Source organism: Anas acuta, chromosome 9 (assembly GCF_963932015.1).
Source record: "Anas acuta chromosome 9, bAnaAcu1.1, whole genome shotgun sequence".
NCBI lineage: Eukaryota > Metazoa > Chordata > Aves > Anseriformes > Anatidae > Anas > Anas acuta.
Window position 1 is genome coordinate 19848489 of NC_088987.1, and position 22531 is coordinate 19871019.

At 38.5% G+C, this 22531-nt stretch overlaps 1 protein-coding gene across 2 annotated transcripts in view; it reads right to left on the reverse strand.

The window, feature by feature from the left end:
- The window catches only part of SPSB4 (splA/ryanodine receptor domain and SOCS box containing 4), a 380807-nt gene extending 358826 nt beyond the window's left edge, over positions 1-21981 (reverse strand). Inside the window, exons 1-2 of one of the 2 annotated variants that reach the window (XM_068691538.1) lie at positions 21857-21954; positions 10266-10338 (exon numbers count right to left, since the gene is read on the reverse strand). The gene's annotated coding sequence lies outside the window, so the exon portion shown is untranslated. Of the gene's footprint in view, positions 1-10265; positions 10339-21856 lie in introns of both variants that reach the window. The other variant, XM_068691540.1, reaches the window with a different exon arrangement.
- Between the last annotated feature and the right edge of the window lie 550 nt (positions 21982-22531).

Genomic DNA, 22531 nt, shown 5'->3' on the forward strand with positions numbered 1-22531 from the left:
AACAAATAAACCCCACAGTGCACAAACCTCAAACCCAGCTCTTCCCATTTACCCTTAGAAATGCAAATGAGCACTGTCCTTGTTAACAGGTGCTAACTAGCAAGGAACCACGCTGCTTGCCCGTGTTACTGAGGAGCAGATGCCTTCATGTGCTTCTAGTAATAGCCTTAGGGAAAGGGCCACTGAAAGAGATCAAACACTCCTCAAACCTCACCCTAAGATTTCAAAATAAATCCAGTGATGAGTTAGAGAGGCAACAATGGCACCAGCGAAACAGGACACTCCTATTGTGATAATTTGCATGGCTCTGCCTGGGATTTAACTGTATGAGAGCTTGTGTACATACACAGCTTGAATTTTCAAGACTCTTTTCAGCAATGAGATCTACCTGCTATTTTCAATCGACACTTCATTATTCTACCGTGTTGACTGGGAATAGCTTTGGCGAAGCAAAGGGCCAACAAGTGACACTTACGTTGGTAAAGATATTCTAAACTTTTGTCCCGGGGTCACCTTACACTCCCTGTCACCAGGTACCTGACAATCACCATAACAAGGCATGAAAAAGCTATTTGAGTTTTACAGGTGGGACAGCTGTTTGGATAAAACAAAAATCCAGCAGAATGGGGAAAAACACCCCCTAAATGTCTAAGTTCAGGGACTTAATGTATGTAGGGATCTGTGGGTACCTACAAGGATTAACAAGGAGCTGTGCATATAGGTGCCTATATGTATGAGCTGATGGAAGTGATGTAAGATCCTATTAACCTTGTCATACTGAGTTTCCCAATACTGCACAAAACATACCTGCATTGTGATCTAAAGAGCAGTACAAAGACACATAGGTTACAAGTATTGTGCAAAACAAAGCAGCACAGTCACATCAGCAAACCTTAGTAGGCCACAGACACCACCAAGGACTACATTGTCTTTCAGAGGATGAAAAGCCTCCTGGCCTTTGTGTGGCCACTCATCTGGGCAAACCTAAGGGGTGCTCACAGCTAGTTCAGTCCTTTTCATAACACTGTGTGCAGTACGATATATAGAAAGAATCACCAAAAGCATCTGATGGATCCCAGGATTAGGTTTGCAGATATCAAACACCAGGCGAGTTCTCTGAGCAGAAGTTTCCCCATTCCCTCAGGCCATAAATACACCAGCTTCTTCCGTAGTCCAGGTGACAGAAACTATGCTTGGCAGTGTAAATGAACATTTTACTTAACATTTTGTCTGAGACTCCACAAAATGCAATCGGTCCTACCCTGGGGCAAAGAACTGGATTAGATGACTTCTCAAAGTCCTGTACAGCCCTGTTCTTCATGATTCTGCTATGGCTCAGGACTCCTGTCTACTCTGTTCCCAACCTGCCCTGGTGGCATCCACATGACATCCTCATCTTTGTGCATTAAGCACCTTTAAATTTTTTAAGCTGCTCAATTTTCTTTCAAAAATAGTTACTAATATGGAGTATATCAATCACGGACATAGTGTGTGTGAAATTAAGTTAAAACATATTTTACGTAAACTCTGGCATTTGGTCACTTGCTCTTGCAAAACTTCCAGGAAGGAAATACACAAAAGTGGGACCTGTACCTCAGTTCAGTTTGGGACCTTTCCATGGCTCCGTTTAGTTGAGAAGGCCCATCTCACACAATCTGCTTACATTACTGTAAACAACCTCAACGGGATGGTGCTTGGCAGAAAAACAGATTAATTTGCAAGATACTGACATGGAAGCCCAAGCCAAGCACACCTGTTTGATTCAGATTGGAAAGATTAGGCCTTCAAACAGACCTTCCTCATTTGTTCTGAGACCTTCGATATGCTCTTTATTCTGTCAGCCAGTGGAGTTACTGAATCATTCTCTATTCTGGAAATTCATTATCCACAACTTAGTTTTAACAGGACTCAGATAATTCATCTCTTGACAGTGAAAGAAACATAGGAAGTGAAGGAAAGTTACCCCAAGGTCAAATTTTGCTTCCTGTTCATGATTCACACACGATACACACATGGTACTGCTGCTTTCTACATTCATTGGTCGGATTCAAGAGAGACGACTAAATCAAGGGAAGTTTTTTCAAATTAACACACCAATTTAAGCTTTAAATGATCTGAGAACTGTGCAATTAGAGAGTTGACATTTTAAAAGGTTATTGATTGTATAATTAACATAATCAATAAAATTTACTTAACATTTACCTAGACATTAAATTGAGTATGGAAGCTGAATGTGAACATTTGACAAATATTTCCACTAGGAATCTAATGACACATTTGAAGAGCGGTGCTTTCCTCCAATCCAAAAATATCTAATAAATCTGAAGAAAAAATTCTGCTAGACCCATTCAGTAAACTGATCTTTCTGCAAACTGTTTTTATGTGCTAATAAAATCCTTAGACACCACCCAAAGCAAGCACAAAGCCAGCTTCACAGCATGGATTTGCCATTAATCATGTCCATAAGCAACTGCCTTTCTTCTAGAAAGGCCAGTTGCCGTATTGCTCAGCTCACACTATTTCACCTCTTTGCAGTGCAGGAAAAACAGCAAAAAAGGTACTCAGCGGGCATTAGTGACAGGCGTTAGGAATATTCAGAAAAACGTCTATTACTCAGAAAATACTTTTGGGGGTTGGAGAGAAAGGAGAAAAAAAGTTTTTTCCTTGGAATGTACCCATTTTAAGAAGGTTCTGTGGGAGAGACTCTTTGTGACGGGGCTCTGTTCTCCCATCAGAGCAGCCAGCAGGTGAGTAGTTAGAGATTGCAGACATGAATTGAGCAGAAAGTCTAATCACTGGTTGCTGGGTATTTTGGGCTATGTCATTTCTTTGCTGGCAAGTTTGTTTTTAAGTGCTGGTAAAGTCTGTTTCACTTCTGAGGCAGAAAAGGAAACTTCATATTTTGCAGAAGAGAATCTGGATTTCTAATTAGCCTGTAATTGCATTCTTTCCTCTCGTACCTCACCCAGACTCGAGGTGGGCTGTTTTGCAGACCACCCAACTGTGGGACCCCTCAGACTTCCAACACCTCTCCGGAGGCTTTCTGTGAAACAGCTGAGTTCATGAGTATCACAGTACTCATACCCTCCACTTCCTCTCATTTTCGAGAAAGGTAAATAAATGTATTCAGCTCTTCCTTGTAATGAATGAGATGAAAAGCAAGCATGGAAAGTGAAAAATAAATTTGGATAAAAATGACAGCAGGCAATCCAGACATTTGGAGAACTACAAGGAAAAAACTCATCATAAAAAAATTAATCAGGGGGTATGTTACCTGTAGATCTAATTAAATTAAGCAGTAGTAGAAACCCTAAGTGCCACGAGTGATAACAAGAAATTCATTTTTGTAACTTTATCTTTCAGTATATTCCAAGTTTTCACAAAACAAACTAAACCAGCAAGTTTGTTCTGTGTTATTTATATATTGCTTATTTGAAAAAAAGACAACCTCAGCAGAACCAAAATAGCCACGCTGAAGAGTAAGGATGATTCTTAGTGAGAAGTAGATGGGTAGAGCACATGCACTGCCAAGTGATCAGAAGCAGGGATAATTCCCTCCCTCCTCCCCCCCCCAAGGAAATGCTTTATTTAACAAACCCAAACTTGAATGACACAAAACCTATTTCTGCTCTAACAAGTATATAACTAAATGTATATATACACAGAAGTAAAACGCAAAGAAAGTGCTAACATTCAGGCAATTACTTTGCTACATCCTAACTGTTCAAAATTAGTTTGGGCTGTCAAACACTAGAGATCTAAAAAACAAAACCAACAAAACACAACACTTACTTTCCACATGAATTCTCCATATAAAAGCTACATTTTTCCTCTGGGCAAAGCCGTTTGTAAAGGTTTACAGCCATCATGGCAACAAACTCTCTAATCACAGTGATTCTGAAGAAGCAAATTGCATCTCCTGTTTAAAAATATCTCATCCACACTGTAAAACTGAAACATGACGCTGAGATGAATGAAGGCAGGAAGATGAAAGAGGACTTGGCAACAGTGGAGTGATTCTTCACAGCTCCTCATGCTCCTTCACTCTGCTAACATTCCTGACGCCAGCAGCTTACTGAGCACTGGGCACAGAGACCCGCACAACTACACCAAGGCAGCTGCCCAAATCGTTACGGGGTTTGATAAAAGTTTCTCCAAATCTACAGATATTAAGAATGAGTAAAATCCTGCTAACAGGTGCCATCAATGTGTACTGGGCTTAAAAGAGGTGAATGCCTTTTTAACCTAACAATTCAACTTAATTCTCTATGATCAAACATACATTTCTTCTAAGAACTCTTAACGATTTGCCTGCTTCCAGTGAACTGGGATACATCAGAGTATGATGCCTGCATCAAGATCAGGCAGCCTCTATAATTTCTTTTTCTGTTTTCACAGCAGCAGGGCACACTGCAGCCATAAAGCTACCACAAACCAGAGAAACCAAGAAAATGGGCAGCTTAAGACGTATGCAGGATAAAGTGAGATTAAAGCAAATCTCACACCATAACGGTTGACCTATATCCTAAAGGACATAAAAGATCTGCCAAAACCCACTTCATTATCACCACCCAAAGGAATCTTAAAGCCATAGTGAGGACCTAACACCCAGCACCCTTGCCCTGCATGCAAGGATCCTGGCTAGACCCTTGGGCATGCTGCAAGGTTTGGTGCAGGTGGTCTCTCGATATCCGAGAGCAGAGGTTGAAAGCAAAATGCATCATGAGAAAGATTGTATGGTTATTCCTAGAGCTCATGGACCAGCTTTTCTCTGGGCGCAAGTTGCCACAGCACTTAAATTTATTTGCCTCTGCCCTCCTCAGGAAGTCCCTTCAAAAGCACCAGCAGATCATCACAGAAATTTCACTTCTTGATGTGTGTTTACCACCTGCTAGCTTGAGCCCTCTATTTGATGCCAGCACATAACTATGGATTATAATCAGTAAGTTAATGCAGCTTAATTTTTCTGTAACTATAATTCTGCATGCTTCCCAATAGACAGGAACAAAGGGCTTTTATCTCCTAGAAATGCAGATCACAAATACAACAATATCATTCTGATATTTCCTTGTCAGCTGTTATGTAACACAAAAACAAAAAAAACAACAACAGAAAGAAAGAAAACACCCTTCCCTATAGAGGAAGAAAATGAAGGAAAATACACATTATTAACAGAAATAATACTATTAATACTGCTTTTTATGCCATACCAATTAAAGATGGTTTGGGGACATTTTCTCTAATTATTCACCAAAACCGGTCCTTTATATTTCAGCCAGGATTATCCAGAGAATAACACACTTTTATCCCTTTCTTTAAAACACACTTGTGCCCCAGGAAATTTAACTGCCACTGCCTAATCCCATGAAAGTCCTTTCTGAATCACTTGGGGATTGACCTCATGAATTTTTCATTGTTATTTCTTGGTGGGACTGTCAATCAGACATGAAAAAGAGGAAAACAAAACACAGAGCGAAGTAGTTTGCTAGAAACGCCACCTCAAGCCAGCACTAAAATTACATCAGATGGCATAAAGATGAGTCACTTTGAAGAAGCAGAATAGAAAAAAAGTCTCAATTTTGCAACCTTTTCTCTCTGTCTTCTCAGGATTAATAGCTTATTTCCCTTTTGTGTTCTTCAGGCACACTCAGCGTTGCATCCTGCATTTCCCAAAGAACACTGTGGACAGCTCAGGGAAGTTTATAAGAAAAATCCAGCACAATTGTGCTTTAGTCATGTTCTATCAAATTATCCTCAAATCAAACAGCACAAAGCTTTTTTTCTTCACACTTCTATGTAATTACAACCACAGTAGTGACATATATATAAGGTGTGGATCAAATCCTACAAGCTGTCTAATCACTACTGACAAGTTAAACATGAGCATAAAGAATGTTCTCTCACAAACAAAACAGAAATACTGTACATCAATCCACACACCAAGCCCAGAACCTTGGTACGACATAATAAGCCTACATTGAGTATTATCTATGTGTCCCAGCCATACAACATTAAGACCCCAGAGGTGCTTGGCAAACACAGATTAGAAAGGATGATCTTTCCCTGAAGCTCAAATAGAAATCACACAGAAAGGCAGAGGTGATGCAGCAGTTGTAAAATTTTTGTAGACCTTTTCAATTGGCCTTGAGATAACTCTATAAAGTTTGAATAAGTAGAAAACTCTTTATCTAGAAAGTACGTTATTTTATGTTGAATACATTTTATGTTGAATACTTAAAAAAAAAAATACTTCAGCCTAAGAAAGGCAAAACAAAAGGATTGTGAAAGAGATCCAGCAAAAGAAGTGCTCACAACAGAGAAACGAAAAGTACAACATGATTCTCACCCCTGAAAGTGAGAACAAAACACAAGGCACAGGATCTGACACGTTCAGGTGAACACAGGTAACAACATTAGTGTGAAGAACTGGATCTAGTCTTCCCACATGTTGGAAGACAATTCAGATACATCTGCTTTCTGTATTTCCATTAATATAGCTTAGTGAGGCCTTCACATCTTCAAAACATAAGAGTAAGTTCTATCTAGAGCTGAAAGATGCTGAGATGTCAAATATGGCTATATATCAGTGATATCCTGGATATTTTAAGAAATACAGGGATCTGAACTCTGTTTCATCCAACATGCATGTTCCCTTTCCATACTATTGTCATTGCTTCATTTTACAATCATTAACTGTGTGTTGAGATTAATGTTTTCAACAGAGCTCCAATCACTTTGAATACCTGCTTTCTTCAAAGCTGGTTCTTCAGTCCAAGAAGTCTCAGCTCCTTATGTACAGAACCAGGACATACTGTAGAGAACTCTGCATCTGCACTGACTGGGGAGCTGCTACACTACACATCCCACCATGCTCAGTGCTGGTGCAGCCTCCCCTTGAATATCGTGGGCAATTCTGGGCTCCCCAACATCAAAAGGATGTTGAGGCTCTCAAGAGCATCCAGAGGAGGGCAGCAGAGCTGGCAGGAGGGCAGAAGGACATGTCCTGTGAGGAGAGGCTGAGGCCCCCAGGTCCCTGGCTGAAGGTGAACAGGCCAAGGGACGGCCTCGCTGCTCCCTCAGCTCCTGAGGAGGGAAGGCAGAGACAGGCCCAGAGGATGGCCCAAACTGCCCCATGGGGGGCTGGGCTGGACACTGGGGGAAATCCCTTCGCCATGAGGGTGACCAGACACCGGGACAGGCTTCCCAGAGAGGTGCTTGGTGCCCCAGGCCTGTCGGTGTTGGAGAAGTGCCACACTGACAGGTGTCAGCTTCTGGGGAGCCCTGAGGTGGTCAGGCAGGTGGCTGGAGGGCCCCTTCCAACCAAACTGTTCTGCTCTATTCTAAATTTACCTACATCGAATAAACAGGTAAATTAAAGCAATCACCCAATTCTCTTGCCCTGTTCTACAGAGTTGGCATATAGAAAGGGCCTATACTTGCTGGAGATTGCCTATTTCAACACAGTTCCAGCACATTGGAGAGCCTCCCTCTCCCAGCTGTTCATATAATCATTTTATTATGGTAAAAGAGCACTTAATTCTGACAAAAAAAGGAAATTTTTGCTTGGGAATAATTACTCTGCTAAGAGAGCAGATGACTTAGTCCACAATAAAGGGCCAAACATGGGAAGGGGCTGAAACAAGCTGTGACACAGAAGCCATCTCAGCCTGAGAAAAACTTCACGGAACTGTGCGACCAGGCTTCAGATTTCATTTTGCAGGCTACCAAGGTTCTTCTATAGTGCACTTAGCAACAAACCATGGGGGTCTCAGCCTGCTCAGCAATTAAAGAGAGTTCAGAACATCCTTACACATGCATGTGAGAGGAGGGGCAGGATTTTCTTGAAACAAAGGCTTACTTCATGTAAGAATAAATACTTTAAAGCATATATAGCCCACACAACAAATTCTACTTGGAGATGCCAACACTGTTTGAGGATTGTTCATGGTGCAATAGCAAATATTTCTTATTAGGACAAACTTTGAGTTTGGGATTATATATATAAATATGTAGTCCTAACAAAGTTAAACAAGAGATTTCAGAGACAGGAAGAGGGACAGGTTTCCTTCAGTATTATTCCCTGTGCAGCAAGCATTCATGCAAGTCAGAGGCCAAGCCTCCATGGAGCCTTCTCATTACCATTGCAGCTGCTCTGGGTCAAAAGAGCACTAAGAAACACAGTTTTGTTTTTAAGTGGTCTTTTTTTTTTTTTTTTTTTTTGGATACTTGGTTTTGTGTTGACTGTTGGAGAACTCTGTTTTCAAGCTTTTTTTTTTTTTTTTTTCCTAATTGGAAAAAGAAGTTGTCAAGTGTGCACTGCAAACAAATGGCCTTGGGAGCCAGAATCACCACACTTATTTTCCCCCCTCATCTTCTTTCCTACTACTGAATGTACTTGCTTTCCCTACATTGTAGAAAAGTTCAGAAACAGGATTTCTCACAGCAGCGTCCCTTAGCTCAGCTCTCCCCGTAGCAGCAGAGCCAGAACAATGAAAAAGGCGGCTTGTAGGACCTTGCTGTGAAATAATGACTGGAGACATGTAAGGTCTAAAATAACACTGACCACCCAAAACCCTTGAAACAAACTTCACTGATGAGTAAACTATAATTTGTTTCAGTTGTTTTCTTTGGTAAGTAAAAGCAATAACAATAAGCTAAAGAAAATGTGTTCACAGCATGAATTTAATTTTGATACTCTATCAGGGGAAAATATATTTTCATTTTATATATAAATATATATATATATATATATACACACACACACACTCATTAGCTAAAGACTTTGTATCCCTACACCCAGGAGTGAGAGCTGAGAAAACCACCGATTAAGTTTAAGCCTCTTTTGATGTCACCATACTTTTCCAAAAGGTTCTGTGGCAGATTCCTATGGAGATTTTTTTTTTTTTTAATTAAATTTCTTAAACTTTAAAAGGAAGGTAAGAATCTATTTAAAGCACTTAATAACTTGATCACATTATGAAGGAAGAAATGGTATGGCTACATTTTTTTTTTTCTCGTCAGTTGAAGTTTAAAGCTCAGAGAAATATCTCTGAACTTTTCTTGTGTAATTTCAATCACAAACGAGACTTCAAAAAAATAATACAGCAATTATGATGAAAAGTATAGTCATCTGGGGAAGAGGAAAAGTCATCGGACTAACAGACAAAGGATTGAACAGAGCTCCAGTTTAGAGGAAGAAAGGGGTCTGCATGAATAGAACAGGCATCATTTCCAAGCAAGCCAAGAAGTGCAAAGCTTTGAGAATTAGAGCTGAACCCTTCCACACTAATAAGGCTGCATCCCTCCTAGTAAAGAGGAGCTTCAGTTTCACTTTACTTCCTTTCCTGTTCTGTAATCATCCTATCATGCAATTTTATCTCTCATCCTTCTCTGTGAGTTTGGTAATTCTTTCCTTACTGGGTTCACAGGTCAGTAATGGAGGCAGACAGGGTACTGTTTTGTTATCAGTTGGCCTCTGTATAAAATAATACATGTCCAAGGTATAAGAACTTTAAATGTTGTCTCTTCACATTTATAATGCTAAGCAATCGCATGCAGCTACCAAAGTAATTCAGCATTTTACCAGGAACAGTCCCCGTCTCCTCCCCCTTCAACATTTCAGAATCTGTTCAGAGCCCCAGTTAATGCATGCAATTTGTTAGCTTTCACACATTGAGCCTCACTTCTTGGTCCTCACTTCACACTCCTGTGTTGGTGCCCACACCATATGTGGCTGCAGCATGACAGTGCTGCCTCTTTTCTTCTAGACCCCCAGTGCCAGAAGCAGCAGACTGGCAGGTCTGTGCAACAGACCTGGGGAAAGGGAAGGAGAGAAGATGTAAGAGAGCAAAGAAAGAAGCAGCTGCATGATACCACTCAGCACACCAGGCTATGCTTGATTATACAATATCTATTGCCTTCCAACATGACCAGAAGCCCCAAGGGTTTAGGGATTGTGATAGGATATAGCCATTGTGTGGTAATTTAAGTGGTCTGCACACACCTAAATCCATCCTCATTCAGCTTGTTTAGCCCTAAATGAGAATAAAGAACATTCCTTAGAAGTGCATGCCTGAGTAGGTCCTATATCAATAAACATAGTAGCTCACTCCACAAACAGATGTCAAACCTCTCTGCTATTAAAATTGTACATTTTCACCTCAAACAGACTTTTACAGACATTCACAGAAGAAAAAGAGATCCAGCTTCAACACATACATTTAATTTCTCAGGCATATCCCAGAATATCTATTTAACATACTCACACAACAAGAAAGGAGCCTTAAGTTGCAATATGCTGTCAAATAGCAACCAATTCTGAGATCGGTGCTTCCACATCTGGTAAAGAAAGGAAAAGAAGAAAAATAAGACAACTGTCTTTAAGGCAGAAAAAGCAGAAAAGCTTCTGAGAGTGGATGGCAGTAGAGGGAAGAAGGTGCCTGCTAGAAGTATTTTCTAAATAGGTAGAATTTTAACTGCCCATTCTAGTGAAATGTCTCAGGTACACCTTTGTTTTCAGCAATTTTAAATTTCAGACCAAGTGTTTCATACATAACATGTAAATATTCCTTACATATAAAAAAGTCTGATTTTGCATGTTTGGCAGAGCAAGTGGATGACTTGTCAGAGAATGAGAATGCTGGAAGGGACCATAGGAAGTCTCCAGTCCAAACTCCTGCCTGAACCTTGGTCAGCTGTGAGGTCAGATCAGGTTATTTATCGTTTATGAAATCAGATCTTGAAACCCTCAAAAGATGGAGACTATAAAATCCGTCTGTGCAACCTGTGCAACAGCTTAACTGTCCTCATGGTTAAAAATAAATTCAACTTTTATCTAATCTAAATCTCCCTTGTTTCAGCTTACGGTCATTATTTTTCATCTTTTCACTCTGCACCATTGTGAAAAGCATGGTGCCTCATAAAAAAAAGGCATGCTATTTTTCCTCAAAGTTTGTGAATGGTTAGTAAGACACAGGACAGATTTCCAGGAGAGGTCTTCAACTTAGAATAGGAAGTATGAATAAAAACTACAGTATTTATGAAAAAATTGTCTTAAAAAGTGTTCACTATAAAATGCATTTACCTTTCAGAAGGGCCAATTTCTCATTACTTAAGAGTAAGTGTAAACATTTTAGAAAAGTGGAAAATATTAATTAGCTGAAAAACAGTCAGAGTAAAAAGGTTTCAATTTCAAAGAAAAAAGCAAAACATGTTGATTATGGAAATTTCATGATCAAAATTAGGCAGTCTAGCTGGTTGGTTGTGACATAAACCACAATTTTCCAATCACTGCCTAAGGCAAAAATGTCAGAGCTGAGCCAAATCGCCTAGATTAGGATGTTTAACTTGACATGTTTATTCTAGCTGAAAGCCAAACAAACCCTTCCAACTTTCTAGAGTTTTCTCCATCCATTTCCTTTTTTTTAAAACAGCTAGTCAACTGTTTCTTGTAATTCTTTTACAAAAAAACACAACTGTATACATACAAATACATATACACACACAAATATGCATACAAATGTCCACAAAATGTAATAATTATGTGTATATATGTACACACATAAAACCTATCAGATTCCTAACTTCGGAATGGTAGGCAAAAGGTTTCATTTATTGCAAGATAACTTATACTGGTCACCTTTCATATTTACAGGTAAATGCACTTTGGACAGCTCAAGATGATCCTAAATTCCTTGTACAGCTTGGTGAAAGTCAAGCCTCCATGACAAGCAGCTGTAAACCTAGCTCCTGGGGATCAGCTGCCCTGTGTTACCACCACAGCTAGGAAGAGGATCAGACTGAAGGTGGGAAGAACCAGAGAGAAATGGGCTTTCAGAAAGATGAAGCTCAACAAATGCTCAGGTATGTCATCCTTTCTACACAAGGCTGCATGCGTCGCAGCAGCGTACAACTGCCCCATTAGAGAGTAGGAAGAGCAAATCCCTATGCAAATGCAGCTACTTTGATCATGCCTGATTTACACTGTAATACTGACACGTCTTAAAAAGAGTAAGTATCCTAACCCCATACCTAGCACAGGAGGAACTGCTTTTTGCCTTCATATACCATCTAATTTCAGTATTGGAAAAAAAAAAATCTGAGAAAACTGGAAGAAAATAATACAAAAAGGAAAACAAACAAAAAAGCCTACCTATACAATAGTTAAATGAAACGATTTCTGGGAGTAGAGATAGTAGCATACCAACTCTTATAACTGAAGCTTATTCTCTCCCATTCAGCCACAGGGACAGTGCACCTGACGTGAGCCTCCATTGCTGGGGCTCAACTTCTGCAGTTCTCTAGCAGTGAAATGCCTCATCCAGGACACAGTAATGTACTGCAGTGAGGGATCGATCGAATGAGAAAAGCTGTCCTCATGTGTGAATGAGGAAAACAATAAATATTCTCCATTTCTTCAATTTTTGATTAATACACAATGGGATCCAGGCACTATGTTCTCCACATCTTATCCTCACCTGAGAGATCCCTTAAATACAGGCAGGCAGCCACTGCTGAGAAGACAATGTACCATGGAGCAAAGGAGCCAGAATCAGACAAAGGCCAGAGAAGTCACACAGACATTTTGCTTTAAAAGAAAAAAAAAAAAAAAAAAAAAAAAAAAGGTCCCCTCATGCCACTAGGATTTATGATCTGGGGATTAGAAAGTATTTTGGGGAAATTACATTCAGAAATCAGAATGCTGCTTCCATGATTTCCTCCTAGAAACAATTATATTGAAATGGACAACCTATTTCCACCTGTCTTTGGTGCAAACATATTTATTTTTTTTAAAGGAGTTAGCTAAACGCAGAGCTCTTTTTGCAAGTAGAGCTTCGCATTATTTACCCTCTATACTAAGCTTTATCATTTTTCATTTACATTTACTTTGTTCTAGTAATATTGAAAAATACTAACCACTAAGTGTTCATTGCTCCATGTCCTAGAGCCACAAAAATAAGACTAAGAGCTTCAAACTGGACTGTAAATATCATGGGTTCTATTTTCAGCTTGACATTGTTCATCCTGTTGTTTCAATTTAATTATATTTAGCCTTCAATCCATCCCCAGAAACCCTAATATTTCACTTTTTGCTAGTTTGCCTGTTTTATTCTGCCTAGTGACTTACAAAAATAACTACACTTCAAAACATCACTTGTAAAATTAACCCTAAAGCAGTGTTTACAACCCATCAACACTTCTGCGCAGAAGAAAAAATATCATAAGCACTCAGCTGACAACAGTAGTTGCTGAAAGCAACAGAAAAAAAAAAATGTGAAAACTGAGGAAAAATATGTACAGATTTAAGTTCTGAACTGTTTAATAGCCTTGAATATTAATTTGACAGCAAATACTGTAGTTACTTTATTATAACCTGATATTAATGCACTTATAACTTTCTATTAAAATATGCCCTTTCCAGATGTGTCTCTGCCAAATCTTAGGTCAAAGACAGTACTTTTCTTTTACATATTTTCAACAAAATCAGTTGAAAGAAGACTTGTAACTGTAAATGTATTTAAGATACTTTAAGAAAATGTTTCAAAGACACATCAGGTGTCCTCATCCAATATTGACCTTTTCACTGCTTTAGGTTTTTAGCAATTAAACATTAGAGATTTTTTCCTCTGAATTGCTTTTATTTTTTATAATTTCAATTCTGAAGTTACATTAATTTTCCTTAGATCATGGAACAACGCGTCAAGCATATATTTTTTGCAGGTAGCTTCCATTTGAATTGCATCTGTGTGGTAAAAATGATGAATATAAAACAGTCACTTGGTAAATATACTTCTCTAAAATCTACAGGTTTTGCAATTATTCACTAACCTATTTCCTATGTTGAAAACCTCCCAATGAATACACAAATTTATTTAAACAGTATTGACTAAAATGTTGAATACTCATTACAAGCAACTGTCTGTCCCAGGACTGGGCATCATACTATTAGAAGGCTCCAGTACATATAAACATCTCCAAAATTCCATTTTGCCTGTAAGCAGAACACAGACCAGCCTTGGCAGTTCCTCTTATTGTACTCCATGAGGAGTTAGTGGGCCTTCCCTCCAGTGGGGTTTTCGCCTGAGTCCCGGTGGCAGCACTCCTCTTTGGCCAGGAGCTGCAACGCCCTAGTGTGAACTAATGATGTCTCAGCGCTCCTTACTGGACTGCACCGTTTAACTAGAAAATGGGGATCCTACAGCTTAGGACAGAATCTAAATATGCCTTCCTTCTTGAATTTAAGTGACCAGCCCAAACATAAAATACTAGGTTCAACAGCCTGAGACAGAAATCATTGGTGCTTTGTTCCTTATTTGTAGGTGGTAGGGGTTTGTTTGTTTCTTAAAACACATCAAAAGTTTCTTAATTTCTCCAAACCTATCAGCAAACACAAAAGAATGCCACTATAAAATATAAATGACTCAACATTACACTAGTGGAAGTGACAGTTTGTTTTGTTTTCCCAGTTGAATGTGAAAATCTTTTTCTGCCACTCCTGAAGGTGATGCTTAGCAGGATTAGGATTGCAGGACAGTAAGTACAAAACCTACTATGACATAAGACATAACATTTTATGGGTTTTGGTTTTGTTATCATCTTTCATAATTCCTTTGAAATATTTCTTTCAAAGTGACAAAGTTGTCTTTGAGGTACAGCAAGATGATTTGTCAAAATCATCTTCCAAACAAGTCAGTCCAGCCTGAAGCACTGACAGAAATTCTTTTGCACTAGTAAACATCTTCCAAACATAAGCAGTGGGAAATAGCATCTGATTATGTTTTGGATGTGTAAAAAGTAGAATTTAGCAAAAAGGTAGATATTGAGATTTTCAGCTGAGATGTAACCTGCTACATTTCTCTCAAATCCAGCTTTATCATCACCTCCTATTACTGAGTTTGGCTCCACATCTTGCCCTTGGGTGTTGAATGACACCCTCAGGGTCCTGCTGGAAAAGAATAAAAGCTTTTTCTGTCAGCTAACCAATAAAGAACAAGTCAGCTGCACTCCAGGAACACCTATTAAAGCCTAACAGAGCCTCATAAAAACAGTTACTTAAATATTAAAGCCATTTCATTAGTAGTGGCTGGAACATAAGAAAGCAGGCATTTCAACTGGTTCAAGACTTTATCAAAGTTTAAAAAGAAAATTTGCTATTTATAGTCACATGCATAGAAGCAGTGCGCTTGCCAGTCTATTTTATTGTTAACTTCAAAGAAAATTCATCTTTAAGCCACTTATTTCTTAAATCCTGCAATTGAAACTGGTGTCTGAGCTGCCTACATCAGGGCTACCGTAAGCAGCCATTTAAAGGGCAAATCGTCCAAAACAAATCACCGGCAGTCAGAGCCATTAGCATCAGCTTTGGGGTCAGAGTTTATGCGTTCCCTCAGGGCGCTAAAAACATCAGAACCACCATTTGTGTTTAGACAGATGTGAAGGCACAACAGATTTTAGACTTACAAGGCTTAGCAGAAACAAGGGGTGCAAAAGGAAGGGAAAGGAAAATAAGTACAAATAAGAGACCTCAGTGTTCTCATCACTGAATTCAAGATGAAAATAAAACTATTCCTAAAATAAGCTTGTCGTATCTTTTCAATGTTTATTTGCCTTGAAGCAGAATTCGAATAGTCACTCAAGTCAAAGTTCATTTTACCCTTCCCTCCCCTCCTGTTACATGCCATTTCCACCCTAAAACCTAGCAGCATACATTGTTTCAGTTCAGAGACGTTTTAGTTGCGAAAGTCTCAGCTTCACTGCAGCAGCTGTGGGTTAGAGAGGACAAAGTGCTCATTGCACTGGGAGTTTGGGCAGCTCCCAGGTAGAAACCTGCCACAAACAGGTTGATTTTAGACTGCCTGTGGGTGTCCTCACTGGCTGCTCTCATTTAAAATTAAAAACAGTTAAGTCTTGACCAAATGTGAAAAAATCTTACATATAGTTTAAGAATTGTTTGCTGTGTAACAAATAATTGAAGCTTTCATGTATTCTAAGGATCTTCGACAGAGAGATGGAAGAAACATGCAAATGAAAGCCCAGGAGTATGACAGCAATGCCCATCTGTCAAAGGCACAACACTCATCATAGATCATCCTGTTCCCTTCTGCAGGCAAACCACAATTAGGTGGTCAAAGAAAGAACAGAACAAAACGAGCTATGATACAGCACAGAGAAGCAGCAGCTTTGCCCACTCAGCATCCTGAGCAGCAACTTGCTAGAGCTCAACTGAGGAAATGTAAAATAGAGCCATCCATCTCATTTACTCTCTTATACTGAAGTAAAACCAACTCCATTATGCAACTCATATTACATTTTCCCTCCTAATGATTTTTATAGAGGCTACTGAAATAATACTGTGAGTTAATATACTGAAGGGTTTTACTATTGAACAAAGATGGCAGATTATCTTTGCTAAAAAGCCAAAAGGTCACCTTGGTAACATAATTGGATTCCACTCAGAGTTAAATTTCTTATCATTAGTTTATCTTTCTGCTTAAAGACTGCTCCTTAATAGATTTCTTTTGAAGAACTTATTTTAAAGTGTATGACAACCCAAAACTCTGAATAAATGTACTACTACTCTCCCTCAAACTGGTTTACCTTCTCTGATTTCTTAAGAGGTACCTCCAAGAGGTGTGAGACAGAAGAAATTATAACTAAAATAAGCACTGTTGTTTGACTTCACCTTCCATGCAGTGGTCTCTGCAGCTGAAAGGGCCTGCAAGACAGAAGTAGATTTCCTTGAAGAGTAAAAAAGAAAGCAATCATTAAAAGGTTCCCATTTTTTCTTGATATTACACATACTATTTTTATTCCCAAAATTACTATGTAAGTGCGACATCTTGAAATATTTATTTTGCTGGAGGAAGAAGGAAGTAGCTTATCTCCAGAGCAATATGATTTTTTCTATGAATGCTTCATATTGCATTATCACAGACTTGCAGTGTCTCCTCTCAGCACTGCACTTTACATACTAACACATACCCAGCACCTTGACCACACTACCAATTTACCTGCTCACCGTGCCCCATTTTGGCTGTACAGAAGACAGATGTTTCTTTTCTGACCATAAGACAGACAGAGCCTAGCATCATGCAGAAAAGGAAATCATTCTTTAGCTTAAGGGGAATGGTCTTTAAAACCACATATTCAAAGTGGCCATTAATTTCTTCTGTTTCTGAGCAGGTACCAAACTCTGCTCTCACAGACAGAAAGCTTGTCCCAGCAGGCAAGTGCACTTGTTCCTCCCCACCCAGTTAGAAATTCATATTGCCAGCTCCCAGTAAATGCAGGGGGTCTCATTATATTTTAAGTGCCTTTCTAGGAGGGCATGATGCAGAAATTAAGCATTTACCTGACCCAGTTTCTAAAGTGGGGCCTGTAGCTCTCATGACTGGAGAGATATGCTTTAAAATAATCCCTATGGCTGACAAAATAAAGGACAACTCAAAATAACAAACAGCTTCTCCTCTCATGATTTTCAGTTGAGCATCCTGTTCTTTGGATACCTGGTTATTTAAATACTGATACTGTCAAGTTTAACAGCCTACACTGCATAAATGACCTTCCTCTGCTTATAAACATTTAAATAAATCAGAAGCAATTTATTTTTTTTTTTTATTTACGTATGAGCAGTGGGCTACATATAGCATGAAGAATGACTTCAAAATCTACTTCAAAATCAGAACTTAAAACTTATTTTTCAATCTTTGCAGCAGAACTGGAATGAAAAATAAACTTGAGAAAGCTGCCCACTTAAAATACACACTTCATAGCTCAGCCTGATAGCTCCTTTCTCCTGAGTCAGCAGGGAACTGAAGGAGACAAGACAGCTTCCCTCTAATAGCTTCAAGAGGCTAACTTGCCTAATTTGATATCCTACCAGTTCCCAAGAATGGAGCAGAGAAAGTAGAGGTTTGGCAGGAGATCAACATTTTCTAATTTAAATGCTAACATTTCCAGGCTTTTTAACCCTCATTTTAGCAAGCTGACGGATTTGTTTGATCCTTTTCACTCTGTCAGTGGATCTTTTTAAGACAATCCCGTTTGACATTGGGATTGAGGTGAATGTGTGCATCAGGCAGCTCGAACACGTTGCCTAAGGAACAGAAAGACAAAAACAACAACTCAAGACAGACCTTGAGAAATAAACTTCAGAAATAAAAACACAGGGCATATCCTAAGAACACAGCAGTGCTTCACTCTAAATGGGAATGCAATATTTGAACTTCAAAAAGGGGTTTTAATATATAGTGCTTATTCTTCTACAGAGAAAAGAAATTAATCTTCATAAAAATAGAAAGCACTTATGAACTGTCATGCTGTCATGATCATGAACAAAGTTACATGCAAACAGGGACTAACCATTGCCCTAATCCTACAAGTGATCTAGATGCCATAAACAATTCAATACATCTACTAATCATAAAGCAGCATTACACAGTGACTGCACACGACATATTCATACCAATGTTTCATTGATTTCTTAAGATATGAATAAGAAAACCTTTAAAACTGTTTCATTTGTTTTCACAAAGCAATGTAGCACTGCATTTAAAAATAAAATAAAAATCCTGCTGGAATGGTGTTGATGATCCAGAGACAGAGTACCAGCAAGCAGCTAACTACACAGTTTAGACTATATTTCATGCACTTTTCTTTACACTAATCATTATTTTACCATTTACTACTTAATGGACTTTCCTTAAATACACCCTAAGTGACTGGAAGTTTCAATGAGCAAAGAACCAAGAATGGAGACTCAAATGTGTGTATAACAGCCAGAAAAAGCAAAGCTGCTACTGCCATATGTTAAATACATTGGTACATGTCACTTAAGATTTGAATTCAGCTTTCTCAGTGTATGACACTTCACTTTAAAAAGTGCGGGATGATATGAGAAGACATTTTAATATCAATTTCAATACTTTTATAATATTGCCCAAACAATGATTTTACTGCAAACAAGCAACTCCACTTCTGGATAAAAAAAATTTACATATTTATGCTTATATAAAAAAGCAAGATCAACAGCAGCTCAATAATATAAGCTCAAGAATAAAAACAACACTAAGTTATAAGATAAAATGGGGGGGGGGGGGGAGGGGGGCAGAAAAGTATGGGGAACAAGCATGGGAGAAGAAAAACAGCAATTCAAAAACGCTGCAGAAATCAGTAAAAGATACTACAAAGTATCCAGAAAGTACTCCAAAAGGGGGAAAAACTACCAAGGGACAGAACTTCACGCAGTATTCTAAAAACCTCTGATACCAGTTTATATCAAGTTAGAGACAAAATAGTGGGTTAACAACGGGAAACGGGTGTAAGAATGTGCTACATCGAAACTGATAAAAAATGATTGGCTATTCTTAGACTGTTTGGACGCATAAACTACTTCCCATCAGAGGAACCTGGAAGGAAAAAAAACCAAACATTTCAAAGTGGAAAAAAATAAAAATGCTTACTAGCTGTTACACTAAGCTCCAGATAATACCACTATGTAATGCTTTCACTAAAAGCAATTTAAGAAGTACAGTAGGCATTTGGTAACTTATGGAAAATTCTGATTCCAGTAACATTGACTAATGGATTAGTTCTCTCTCCCAATGAAAAGTCCAACAAAACAGAAATACTGAAGATTTAATGAGGATGTAGGTTATTGTTGATCTCCTGTTCTGCTGTTATACAAATTCTCTACAAAATCTCAAATCATTAACAAATAGGAAAAGCAAATTACACAGTGGAACAATATTCTATGAAAGGTCACAGATTTGTCATAGGCAGAAAGCTTTGTGAAATTGCATCAACTCTGGAAAAAAAAAAAGAAGTCATATAAAAACAAGAAGAAAACTTCCGAGAACATCAAAATAAAAATAAAAATCAGTGTTTCAGGGAGGAAAAAATGTGTCAATTTCATTTTAAGTAATGCAGCTAATTGCCAAATAAGAATCAGTTATGATATAATCGGGTACTTACATTACAGCATGAAGACATGAAAGAATCTGTAACGCCATGTTTTGTAATATCTATGGAACCAGATTATTTTATTTATTTTTAGGATTGTATTCTACCATGAGCCATTTTCTATATTCCTACACTTCCATATGGTACATCACAATTAGCTGTAGTAAATTCAACAGCAAAGCTTAAGTAGAAGTTGCATAAGATATAATTCATTGGCCCTTTGGCCCTTACATAGCCCTCATTTTTATTTTATGTTGTTAACTAGGAGAACACCCTTACATATGTGAATAGGAGCAATGGTCTGCTATCAAAAATACTTCTGCTGCTGCTCCTATTAAGAAACCATTGCGGTGTCCTATGCACTTTGCTAGCAGAAAGAACATTGCTCATATTCTCTTCAAATGCTCAACTACAAGTTCTGTTACCCGTGATCAACAATTATAATCATGCAAGGTAATTCCACATAGCACTAGAGCACACATCAAAATAATAGTGTGGAAGACAAAGAGTTGCAGGAACTCCATCAACTGGGCTATGGCTTATATGTCCTATATGAATTCCATTAAGATCACAGGCCGTTTCTTTCAGTCTCTGAAATATCTTTTTTAGTCATGAAGGCCAGAACTGAAAGTTACTTCCAGTTATTTTGTACAGCTGTACGTAGACAAGAAGCACAGGAATTCTGGAATTGCTGGGGAAAAAAAAAAAAACAACCTGACTGGCTGCTTTGTGCCTTTAACAAGAGCTACAACGTGACTGAAGACTGAAAACAGGAAGAAACGGTGTTTTGTTTCCCCAGAATCAATCACTATGGATTGCCTGACAAAAGTTTTCAGGCACTTGCACAGAAGACAATAAAAAAGATCTATTAACAAGCCTGGGAAGTGCAGCTGCAGTATACCATTTTTCTCATGGAGGAAAAAGTTTTGTAAATCCTTTTCCTGTAAGGTGTGAGAGGCTCAGAGCACATCACAGACCTCAAGAAAAAATGAGGTAGGAAATAAAGCAAAAGCAGTTAATAGAATACAGAGTAAAAGGCTACCTTGTACTAATTCCTGTCAGTTGGTAGGATGGGAAATATAAAAGGACCTCACATATGTTCTAAATTGCCACCAGAAACAGACCAAAATGATACATTTGAAATAGGGCTATTATAGCTTTTGTGGGAATTTGCAAAGGTTTTATTTCATCTAGGTAGAAGAACATCATTAAAATAGGGAGTTTAAGTTGTAATAATAAAACCAGATAAAAGATACACCTGGACCTGCCAAGTGACAGAAGACTGGACTAAAGCACCTCCAGTTTAGTTGGTGCTTCTCCCATTGCTCTCCATAATCAGGAACATGAAGTACAACAGACATTGTTCTCCTCCTCCTCCCTGTGTTGCAGGCAATGTACATTGAGCTACATGCTACAGAAATGCTGCCTGGCATGCTATTCTTCACCTGCTGGAGATAAGCAACCTTGACAAATGAGATGGTAGGAGCTGGAAATTAAAGCTACCTTTCTCAGAGAAAAATTGAATAGAAAGTCAAGTCATGGCAGTTTCTGAACGGAATGTTCACCTAATAACAAAAATTCAACTAAAATTCCGCTGAAATAGTTACCTCATGCTGACTTTAGTGCCAGATTCTGTCTTACAAATAAAAAAGAAAAAAGATGAAGTGTGTTGAGCATAATTAAGACTGTCTTCTGTAAAGAAGATGAGGGAAAGAAACACCTTGAAGAAACTGCCAAATCTGGGCATCGAAGCAAATATGTTATTTCCATGGCAAGAGTACTAGGAAAGTCTCACAGATTGATTTGGTAGGTCTACAACAGAGATTGATGCAACATAAAAACAAACAAACATGCACACACACAACAGCTGGCATACAGTGGTAGGCATTTACTATACCTTAGCAAGTTATCAAACATTAGCGAAGCTAAGGAAACGTTATCTGATCATGGGAAACCAAATAAAGAAAATGCATTAGCTTAACTATCCAAGTGCTGCCTTAACATTTTCCTCTGACAGCTCTGTCCTTCCTAAATGACTATGCCCTCCCATAATCAAACCCGTAACAAGCAGGTCCTGTGGAACATTTGTCTTTGCAGACCATTTGCAATGGCTTTGCAATCTGCAGACCAGGGTTTTATAACCCTGGGCCTAGAAGCAGCATGTGATCACTTATGAAAATAATCCTGTAAAGTAATTTCAATAAGCCACATGGTGAAAGAACAACACCAAAACATTAAATCCCTTCTAGTTAAAACCTAAGAGCAATATCTTAAGGAAAAAAAAAAAAAGAGAGAGAGAGAGAGAGAAAATTACCAACACAGCATAATCTAGTAATGGTTAGTGTCTCCTAGAATTTAATGTTTTGGAAAACTTAAAGATATAAAACTATACCAGGGTAAGATGAATAAAAATGAAAAAGAAAAAGGAGTTACTAATAAAAGAAGATTTACTAACACATGTTGACAACATCCTAATACAGTGGCACACCTGGGATATTAATCCAGTTTCTTTTCTTAGGATGTTTGGAGACTCATGAGTTAGATGTGTGTACAATGGTATGGACATATGAAG